This window comes from Arachis ipaensis, chromosome B09, assembly GCF_000816755.2.
Source record: "Arachis ipaensis cultivar K30076 chromosome B09, Araip1.1, whole genome shotgun sequence".
NCBI lineage: Eukaryota > Viridiplantae > Streptophyta > Magnoliopsida > Fabales > Fabaceae > Arachis > Arachis ipaensis.
In genome coordinates, this window is record NC_029793.2 from 125,309,361 (window position 1) to 125,320,054 (window position 10,694).

Here is a 10,694-nt window from a genome sequence, read left to right on the forward strand (position 1 = left end):
TATTCATAGATAAATTTGTTAGTATTATAAATTTTTATGAGTAAAATTTGCAATTTACTCGTTATTTCCATTTTCTTATATAAAAGGGTGTTATATATAATCATATATGCATCCAACAGTTTAAGAGTTTAGAAAAGATGGTTTTGCGACAATTATCTCTGATATTAAATTTCGTTAGACAAAAAGAATATTTTTTTATTTTTAAGTTGAAAGTCAATAAACACTAGCATACATTATCCACTTTCAAGTATACAATTAAAGACCTTCTATATATTTATTTTCTTTTCTTCTTCATAGCATGTCTACTTTTGACTAATATGTATGATGTTACAAAATTTAAGAAAAACGTTTTTTTGTGTAAATTACTCAGCAATCATTTTTCAACGGGAATAAAGCTTATTGCTTAATAAAGGTAACGGTTGTGATACAAAGGTTATTGGGGTCATTTCGCACATGAACATAGGTGAAAAAAATGAGTTGAAAATTCATATTACGTGAAAAAAAAGTGAAAAAAATTATCGACAAAAGAGGATCAATTTTCAATTGAGGAATTATGTGATAGAAAGCAGATAAAGAAGGCTCATATTGATACTACGACTTGTATATTTCTTAATTCCTAACTAGCAAGACACCTGCGCTATGTGCGGATAACACAAATACAGTATATGATGAGATGAAGTGAATGCGTATTTGGTTTTTTATTTGGTGTTAAAAATCGAAGAGAATCATTATGATTTAAAAAATTATATGTAAATTCTAACACACTTAGAACCGATTTATATATAAAAAAAAGGGGATAGGTGAGGAAGTTAATATTATTTTGTTATCCTTAAGTAATGTTTTGATGATATGAATAATAGAAAAAAAATATATGGCATATATTTTGATGATTGTGTTGAGTAAGGTTTGATTTGTAGAAGATATGAATATGGAAAAATGAATTTAACGAAAGAATTTATGTTTTAAGCGAATGAATAATAGTTGTGAATTAATAATTAGTACGTACTAACACTACAACAAAAACGCCATTTAGCCGCAAAATATTTCGCGACGGTTTCATGAAACGCCGGAAGATAGGGCGCGGCAAAACGGATAACGGCGGTTTTAGTCAACCGCTGGAATAACCGCCGCAAAATGTGAATGGATTTTGCGGCGGTTATAATAACCGCCGCTAAATAGCAAATAAACGAAAGTAGCACTTGTTTTGCAGTGGTTCTAAATCGCCGCCAAATTTCAGTATTTTCATTCTCGAACCTTGAACCTGGAAGAAGGAAAAGCTTTAACAATGTCATGCTGCCACCAAGCCAAATGACTCTTCGATATATAGCTGTAATAATTATGTATATCATACGAACACATTTGATTGCAACACAATTTTTTGTTGTATACTTTATACCTGATCATAGTTATAAAAGGCACCTTATATATTGGGCAAAATGCACAATTAAACCAAATGGACGACCAAATTACACAATTCTACCAAATTAAAAAATATTACCAGGATATCCCAAAAGCACATTCTTATGTAATTCGAATTAGTCCCATTCGAATCAGTCCCATTCTTATGTAATTCTTATGCTTGCATGTAATCTTAGGGGAGTTCAAATTAGGGTGATTCAAATTATGCATGCTAGGATTAGAAAATGTTTGATTTTTAATAATTTATAAAAAATATTTATAATTATTATTATTTTTATTTATTATATTTATTATGGATATTATTAAATATACTTTTATTATACTCTTTATATACTTTTGGACCATATATAAATTGATGTAACAATGATTTAAACATATGCAGTTTAAGATAATAGTGTTTATTTAACTAGATTATACCCAGATGGTTATTACTAAAGAAAACATTACAATATGTGGTAATACGCATTTTGCGGCGGTTTAAACAAAACCGCCGCAAAATGTAAAACAATAACTCACCAGGGGTACATATAGCGGCGGTTTTCGAAAAGACGCGCGAAATGCAAACCTGATTGAAATATAGCGGCGGTTCGAGAAAAACCGCCGCTAAATGTCGGCCTGATTGCAGCCCAACCCCTAACTGCTGCTATATGCGCCGCAGATTGTCGTTTCGCGGCGGTTTCACACAACCGCCGCAAAATAACCGTCGCTATCTTAAGAAATTGTTGTAGTGTAACAATTGAAATGAAATTTTGACAGTGCAAAAGATATAAAAAAGACCTAAGTTTGAGGTAATAGAAATACAAATAAAGAGTTAGAGTAAGATGACTAAAAATATGAGTTTTAATCCCTTGTATCTGATATCTCATGTGACAAGATTTCAAGTATTTAAAATTGAAAATTTTGATGTTCTCGATGGATGGATAAGATTGAGCCAAATATTAGAAAATTATACATTATGATATAAATTGCAATAAGAAAATAATGTTAGTGAAATGTAGCATTGTGATTGGCAATAAAGTCACAACAATGTGAACTAAGGAATAAATTATTTTTTATGAGTGAAAATTGAAGTATATACAAATTATGAAAGCTTTAAAGATCGAATACCTGATATTGAACGCATTGTCATATATTTTTAAAAACTTCAGGGTAGAAAATATTCTCGGTCTTATTTCTATTTTTATCATGAGCAATTAGAATTTTTAACCCTTTCTTATTTGTCACTCTTGAGATGGCAACATAAAGTTGGCCATGTACAAAAACATATTTTTCGAGTAGTAATCCCACGTGGTTCAAGGATTATCCTTGACTTTTGTTAATTGTCATTGAAGACCTTATCGACACAGTAGTTAAAATTTAACAATTTTTCCTCGATGACTTTTTTTCCAAGTCTTGTAATTATCAACCGCGTACCATTGCAAAGCCCTGATGAGGAGTTAAGTTTTAAAGTGGTCCCTGAAATTACACTCGAGCCTCATAGTAGTCCTGAACTTAATAGTCACTCATATTCGTCCCTGAAGTTTCACTCCAGGACTTAGATTCGTCCTTTTAGCACATTCTGTCCATCTGGCGAAAAAATGGCTAGCTAACGTGGATGAGTAAACTTTGTTGATTCAATTTGGTCCAAAATTGAAGTTAAAAACCCTAATACCCAAATTTGAAGATCTATCTGCAGTGCCTACTCTCTTCTCTTCTCGTCTCTTCGCTTGTATTCTCTTGTGTTGGCTTCTCCGTCTTCAAAGCTAGATCGTAATGGCTAGTGCGAGCAACGTAGTCGAAAGCTCGAACAACCCACGATTTTTTGGAAGCATTATGAGGAAAATGACCAGAAATAGAGATTCGCGTTTGCCAAAATGGTGTGTGTAACACTCTCACTACCAGAATGTCACGCTTCCGGCTGCGCCACTCTGATAGCAAGAAGTATTACGATTACTTTATATACTAAATATTAAAATAGGAGCCTGTGACTCGACACGTATCGCTGATTTCTTTGAAAACCAGAAATAAATACTTTATCTTAAGAAAAATACAAGCAGGCATAGATTCATCTGCAATACTTCTTACATAATATCTCATAATATAATATACATATAAAACATACAACTCCTATCCCTCTTACAAACTTGTAATAACAAAGATGAGGGAAGAAAATAATCTAATTAATACAACAACATATAAACCAAACGCAGTATAACTCTTCATAATGCTTCATCCGGTTCCTGAAAAGGTAAAACTGTAGGGGGTGAAAACCTAACCACATGGTCTCACCACGGAGTTTCAAAGTTGTCATAAGAAGATATTTAATAAGAAAACTGTAAGACCCGGTTAAGCACTTTGTGGTTTTGAATGAAAATATGGTTTTTGGGCATACTTTGACGGGACATAACTTGGACTACGGATCTTTGATTTGTGCCAAATCTGTTTAGAAATGAAATTGGATCTGGGATGTCCATGCCGTTCGAAGAACGAGTGAAAAACGATTTAAAATGAGGAAGTTATGTCCGTTGGAAGATTGGGGTTTGAATCTGTAAATTCTGCAGCTTTTAACTTAGAAAATTTTTAGCAGAATGACCCCTCGCGCGTAGGCAAAGGCTCCTAGTTATAATCAATCATTCATACTACTATACGTACTAAATTTTTGTTTTAGAGGTCGTAATACCTTGCCATCTCTGAATTATGACTTAAGCATAAGTCTCTGTATGGTAGGGTGTTACAAAAACTATTTTCAAGCTCAGTGATTAACATTGCCTTATGAATCTTTTAAAAACCAATAGGTAATTGTTCAAAACCTTTTCAAAGAAACAATGTTTAATCTTTCAGAAATCCGAAATCTTTCCTTTCTTATAGAAATCTCAATCAGAAACCAACCACGCAATCAAACAACACAATCATTAATCCAACACCAAAGTTCATTCTCAAATGTAGCACACCAGAACAAACACAAAAAAGACAAACAAGGAAAGCACAGGTTTAGGTAGCAGTTACAGCAAATAGTTCAAGTAGCAGTTAAGAACAGTTTAGCAATTAGGCAAACCAAAACAAGTTCAAACCCAAACAAATCATACAAATGCATATGATGCATGTCTGTCCTATGGCTGATGAGGCTCATTTGTCGGTTATCCAGCCAACCCGACAAGTCTGAAAATACTTAGACTGTCCCCCGACGTGCATCCCCAAGAGTCTATGCATAGCTTTTTCTCAAATAATCAATATTGCTCAATGGGGGTTACATTCCCGGGAATTTATATAGTGCCCGGTCACACTTACATTGTAGGGTCAACAGAGTATCGAGTTTTCAACCTGGTACACATGGTGGCAAGCCATGGTACTTTATCCAGGGAACCTCGTATATCAGGTAATTCAAATTCATAAGCCATATGAATAATTCAAAGATCATATCTCAACATTCTCAACATTCCTAACATCATAACCATTCATCAATCCAAATCTCATTTCCAAATTCATTCAAAAACCATATTTCAAAGAAAATTCTCATCTTCTTTCTTTCCATTCCGTCCATTAACAATCCCAATTCAAAACATAATTCTTTCTTTTATAAATAAATCAATCTTAAAACATATAATGTTTAAAAACAAATCTTTTTAATTAATTACTTCAAATAAAATTTCCAAATTCTATAAAATTTCGGCAACATCTCCTCTAAAACTCGGACACTGCCACCCTTTTCAGGTCTCATCCAAACATTTCTCAAACCTTTTCTCAACCATTTCCAAATCTCAAACATTTTTCAGAGTTGAACCAATTCCAATATCAAATTATTTTCAAATGAAACCAATTCCAACAATAAAACTCTTTTTAAAATCAAATCAGCTCAAATATTAAATTATTTATAAAATCAGACCAACTGAAAATCAAACCGCTCCCAGAATCAATTTATTTTCATATCTCAAATTATTTCCAAAATCGATTCATTTATATTACCAAGTAAATTTCAAAACCAAGAAAATCCACCTTTCATAATAATCATGTAAATAACATTTCAAACTGGATTTTATCAACAACCATACACCACTTACGGAATCAAGCACCCAATAATCCAGTCCAACAAACCATCACATTCACAAGACAAATATAATCATAGAAGTATATCTTTTTCATCAATATCCATTTATCACAACTCTGTAATGTAAAATAGATTTTCCAACACAACCGGGACGATGGCAGCATCACCAACTCCGATTACACTCGCAACAACATCGAATTTGATGGAATCAAACGCAGAAACAACTCTAAAAATTCAAGGCAACACCGAAAAAAAAATGGAATTAAAATCATAACAAACAGATAAACGAGACCAAGGCAGTTCAGAGTATAAAAGTGAAACAGAGTCAGGAGAAAGGCTAGACCTAGGGCAGTGACACTGAACTTGAATTGGGGGCAAATCAACAACATCGGTAGTAATGTTAGAACTGGCAGTAGCAATTCCAGTCACCCCAGCAGCAATGATTCTTAAAGAGTATCAACCATCACAGCCCACAGCTGCAGCGGCTTAATCCTAAAACATCAACGCCTTAAAGTTCTCAATCAACGGATAGCAGGACAGCAGTAGTGGAGGTTCAGAAACAAAAATAACTTATAGTAACTAAGGAAAACAAGGAAACGAAGCGTACCAGTAGCAGCACGGTGACTGCAACAACACAGGGAAGATGGCCTCCTCCCCCACCTCAGCTCGTAACTCCGGCGGCGGCGAGCTCCACGGACGGCGATGGCGGAGAAAACAGCGGCGGTGACGGACCCAGAGGCGGCGACTCTGCTCGACGGTGATGGACCCAGAGGCAGCGGCGGTCACGCGCAGCAGTAGTAGCCCGCGATAAGGACGATGGCGGTGGCTTTGCACAGTGACGACGGAAGCTTCGAAGACAGTGACCCTCGGCCTCCTCGGTCGGTGGCATGACAACGCGGGACGGCGGCGAGCTGAATGGCGGCGGCAACTGCGCGATCTTCTCTCTCGGGTCTCCTCTCTCCTCTGCCCACAATGACGGCGACGGTGGCAGTGACACCCACCGCGCCGTCTCCTTCTTCTTCCTTCCTCCCCTCTGCTCTCCCCGTTCTCTCTTCTCCCTTTCTTTCTTTCTTCTTTCTTTTGATTTTCTGAAGCTGTGGCTATTGGGTTCTGAAGCTGTGGGAGTTAGGTTATTTTGGAGAAAGGGGTATGGCGGCTAGGGTTAGGGAAATTAGGGTTAGGGTTGTGTTTTGAGAATTTATGGTTTTGTGATAAAATTGGGGATTTTTGGTTCATCTGCTAAACTTTATTATTCTAATATAGAAAATAATTCGATAATTATAAAATCAGATAAAGCCTTAAATTACTTTAAACTCAATTAATCAAAATTTACTTTAATTTATCTTTAATAAAATAATTTCTGAGGTTAAGGTACTTAATGAATAAATAAATCAAAATTAACTCTTAATAAGATTTTTCTGAAATTTCTGGGTCTTACAGTGTGGGTGCGGGTCGAGACCAGTGTTGCGATGGTCAGGGACGAATTCTAGCCCAGGGAGGTTGTTCATGGGTTGCCCAAGCTACAATGTAAGTGGTGGTTATTGTTGTTTGCTGTATTTCTAGATATAAACTTGGCTGATTCACTTTCTTGGGTGCAGACTGTAGGTAAGTAGGTGGTGTGGGTTGTTTCTATGGGTAGATAAAATTTTAGAAGAAGATGTGATAACATGTAATGGTAGAACAATCCCTTCAATTGACAATAAAGAATGAAAGATGAAGATTGCTTGGAAACTTGGAAGCTTAAAGTCTGAAGTTAGGGTTCTAAATATGAGTGAAATTTTGGTGTTTGCATTTATGCAGTTGATTATAGTAGATATTCTTCTCTTAAAGTTGGATAGGCAATTTGGCCAATTGTATCTGGAAAAAAACAAATGACATGCATATGTTGTTCCTGTACTTATACATGTGTGTTTGTTTGAAAGAAATGCAAATTAAAGTGTTTGACATCATTATGCTTGCATATTTTGGAAATTGAAAAAACAATATGAACTACTAATCTATTCATCCATAACATAATTCTTATCAAAGTTTTCATAATTAAGGCCTTACATAATTATAGGATCCTAATTTCTGGTGTACAATGAAATGAAAATGGACAGTGTTTGGAATTACTATAAATTGCATATCAGAGGACAAAATAAAACCAGAAATCTGACACAGATCAATTCAAGAAAGTCATAATTCATTTTCATAATGTAAAAAATATATCCAAAGAAGGCATTATGGAGCCAGAACAATAGTCACCAAGTATATCAGAGTTGTCAAAATATAGGTGATGCATGAACATTTTTTCTTTATTTTCTATTTATTTCAGATATGAATTCATTGAGTTTTAATTAGATTTTAATGTTTGAAGTCTATTTGGATGCTACTTTGAGTCGCTTTAGTGTTTTACTTATTTCAGTAAAGTTTGGATCGGTTTGGCAGAGTTTGTGTGCAAGAAAAGAGAAGAATTTTGAATCTGCCAAGCAGGCACAAAATGTGGACCTGGGTGTTTAGTGCCACGAGCCTTGTGATTCGTGCCAAGCCTCTGCCTCGTTGGGCATTAAACATCAAACCTGGCATTTAGCGCTAGGAAGTCAAAAATGAAGAGGAGCTTATTGCCACCAGGGGCGCTAAATGCCAAGCCTGGCGTTTAGCACCAAGAGAACAGAATTGAAATGGGAGTCACTGCCAGCTGGGGCGTTAAACACTGAATCTGGCGTTTAGTGCCAGTAATGCGGATCAACCTCACCCAAATGAGCATCTTTAGTTAGATTTGGCTTCTAATTATTGTATTTTATTTTGTTTTAGCTATTTTTATATACAAACAAAATCTTTTATGTTTAGACTTTATTATTTTATTTTTTTTCAAATCAAATTAGGTTAGATATAAAAGGGAAAAGATTTAGCCCTTCAGGATCTCTTCTCTCTTATGCACCTCATTCTAGACTTTACACTTTTTCAAACCCTAGTTTTTTCTCTAAGTCATGAGCAACTAAATCTCCTCGGTTAAGGTTAGGAGCTCTATTTATTCTATGGACTAATACTATTGCCACTCTGTTTTAATTAATGGTTTGATTTAAATTCAAGGATTACTTTCGTTCTTCACCTTATGAATTTGAGTGTATTGGAAAGTAACTCTTGTTCTACATGAATTCTTGTTGACTCTTGAAAAAGTTAAATCACATGAATACAAGCTTGAAAGTAAATTCCTCTTAAATCACTAATTGTCTGGACCTAACGAGGTATGTGACATATAATCCTCTTATAACTAGGTAATTAGAATTTTTGTGGCTAATAAACTAGAATTGAACCTAACCCTCTAATCTACATTAAGTGTGTGTTTGGATTACAGTTTACAAACGGGAGTTTGAATAAAATTAATTTTGCAAACTTGATTTTGATGAAAAGTAAGTTTGTGTTAAAGTGATTTATGTTTGGCAATCTTTGCATCAAAATGAATTATAGTAAAATAAATATTGTTTGGATTATACTACTCAAAATTATTTTTAGATAAAAAATTATTAAAATAGATTCAATAAATTATATTATAAAAAAATAATAAAAATAATACAAAAAATTACAATTATAAAAGTGTATAATATCAAATAAATAATTAATAAAAAATATAAATAATAAATAATAAAAAAGAGAGTTCATGTAAAAAAAAATAATAAGAATTCCATAAATAATATAATAACATGCACATAGGATAAAGTTGGTAAAAGGTAAATAAGGATGGAGTATTGATGGCTAAAAGCCCGTTGGTGAAACGCGGAAGCTCAAAATTGTAACTTCTTGTAAACGTGGTTTTGAAAGCAAAATCACTTCTACGTTCATGAATCAAAAATTTGGCAAACCAAAAATTGAAGCTTTCAAGAAGGCTAAACGTGCTTCTTCTCTTGTAACGCGTTTGCCAAACACACCCTAAGTGACCAAGGAATTGGTGGTTGATTAGATTAGAGGAGACTAAATTGCTAAGGAATTAGGGTTTAGTCAATCACAGTTTGTCATGAATTAAATCTTACATGATTAAAATAGTTGGTAAGAAATAGAAATCAAGAAAATAAACAACTCGAAAAATAAACAATAAAATTTTGCATACTATACACAACATTCTCTTTTATCCTGTGCTTGAACAATTCCAAGCCAAGCTTGCAAATGGTTACATGAATTCTATCACTTTGCAACACATTTTTAGACACAATGAACAAAAGTTATTTTCCAACCACTTTAAAAGAAGATGCAATATAAAACAATTACTTATCCAATACCTTCTCATTTTGTAAAACCAACTCCAAACTAAAGACCTTATTCTCATTTCAATGGCTGGAAAAATCATACAATCGGATAATCCCCACAACCAAAGACCAAGAGAGCTTGGTAGGATTGATATCTCTGATGAAATATGTCTTTCCAGCCATTTTTTAAAACACAAAATAGTTGCAAGCACAAGGTTTATTTGAAAAAAATAACAATGTGTTTCTATATTTTTTATATACGGTGTAGCGTCCTAATATTTATACACATTTCTTCCTCTCTCCATCACAATGATGAGCAGGAAAATCTGCTTGATTAACCTCATGTCCTTCAACATGCGCAGGAAGGTTTTTTGCTTAGCTTGCATATAGATTTAAAATTTGAAAGGATCTCAACCCAAGGAAGCCGTGAAGGTAGCAATTTCTTTGCAGGAGATACTATAGCAACCTCCTTCATTGGGATGCTATTTCCACCAGAAACCCCCCTCACTTTACGACAATTTCTATTTGGATGGGAACACTATCCTTAGAGGATTGCACGAGGCTGCTTATGTGGAGTTGGTGAGATTAGTTTTAATATCAGTCTGGGCAGGTGTCGACTATGCGGTTCCCATGCATCTTCATGTCCATGGAGAAAACTTGTTGTTTAATCACGACTTGTCGTCACCAAGAATGATGGCTACTAAGTTGTTTTTAAAAGGAACACTGTTCGTGTGAATTTTGGGATTGTTCATCAGTCGAGTTCTCTCCTAAGTCTATTCACGTGTCGTCACTGAGAAGGGTTTACTTATTAGCTATCGTTGGAGGGAACACTGTAGCCTTGTGGCGACGTATCGTTGTGGAGAAAGCTAGGTTTTGGAGGAAACACTATTCATGTGCTTCGTGGATTGAACAACATAAATATTTATATATTAAATAGATTTTAGAATACTTTTTCTTCCTCCTTTTTAGCAATAACACCAATTTCTTTGCCAATTTCAGGTGTGATTTGAAAGTCGATGATGCTTTTG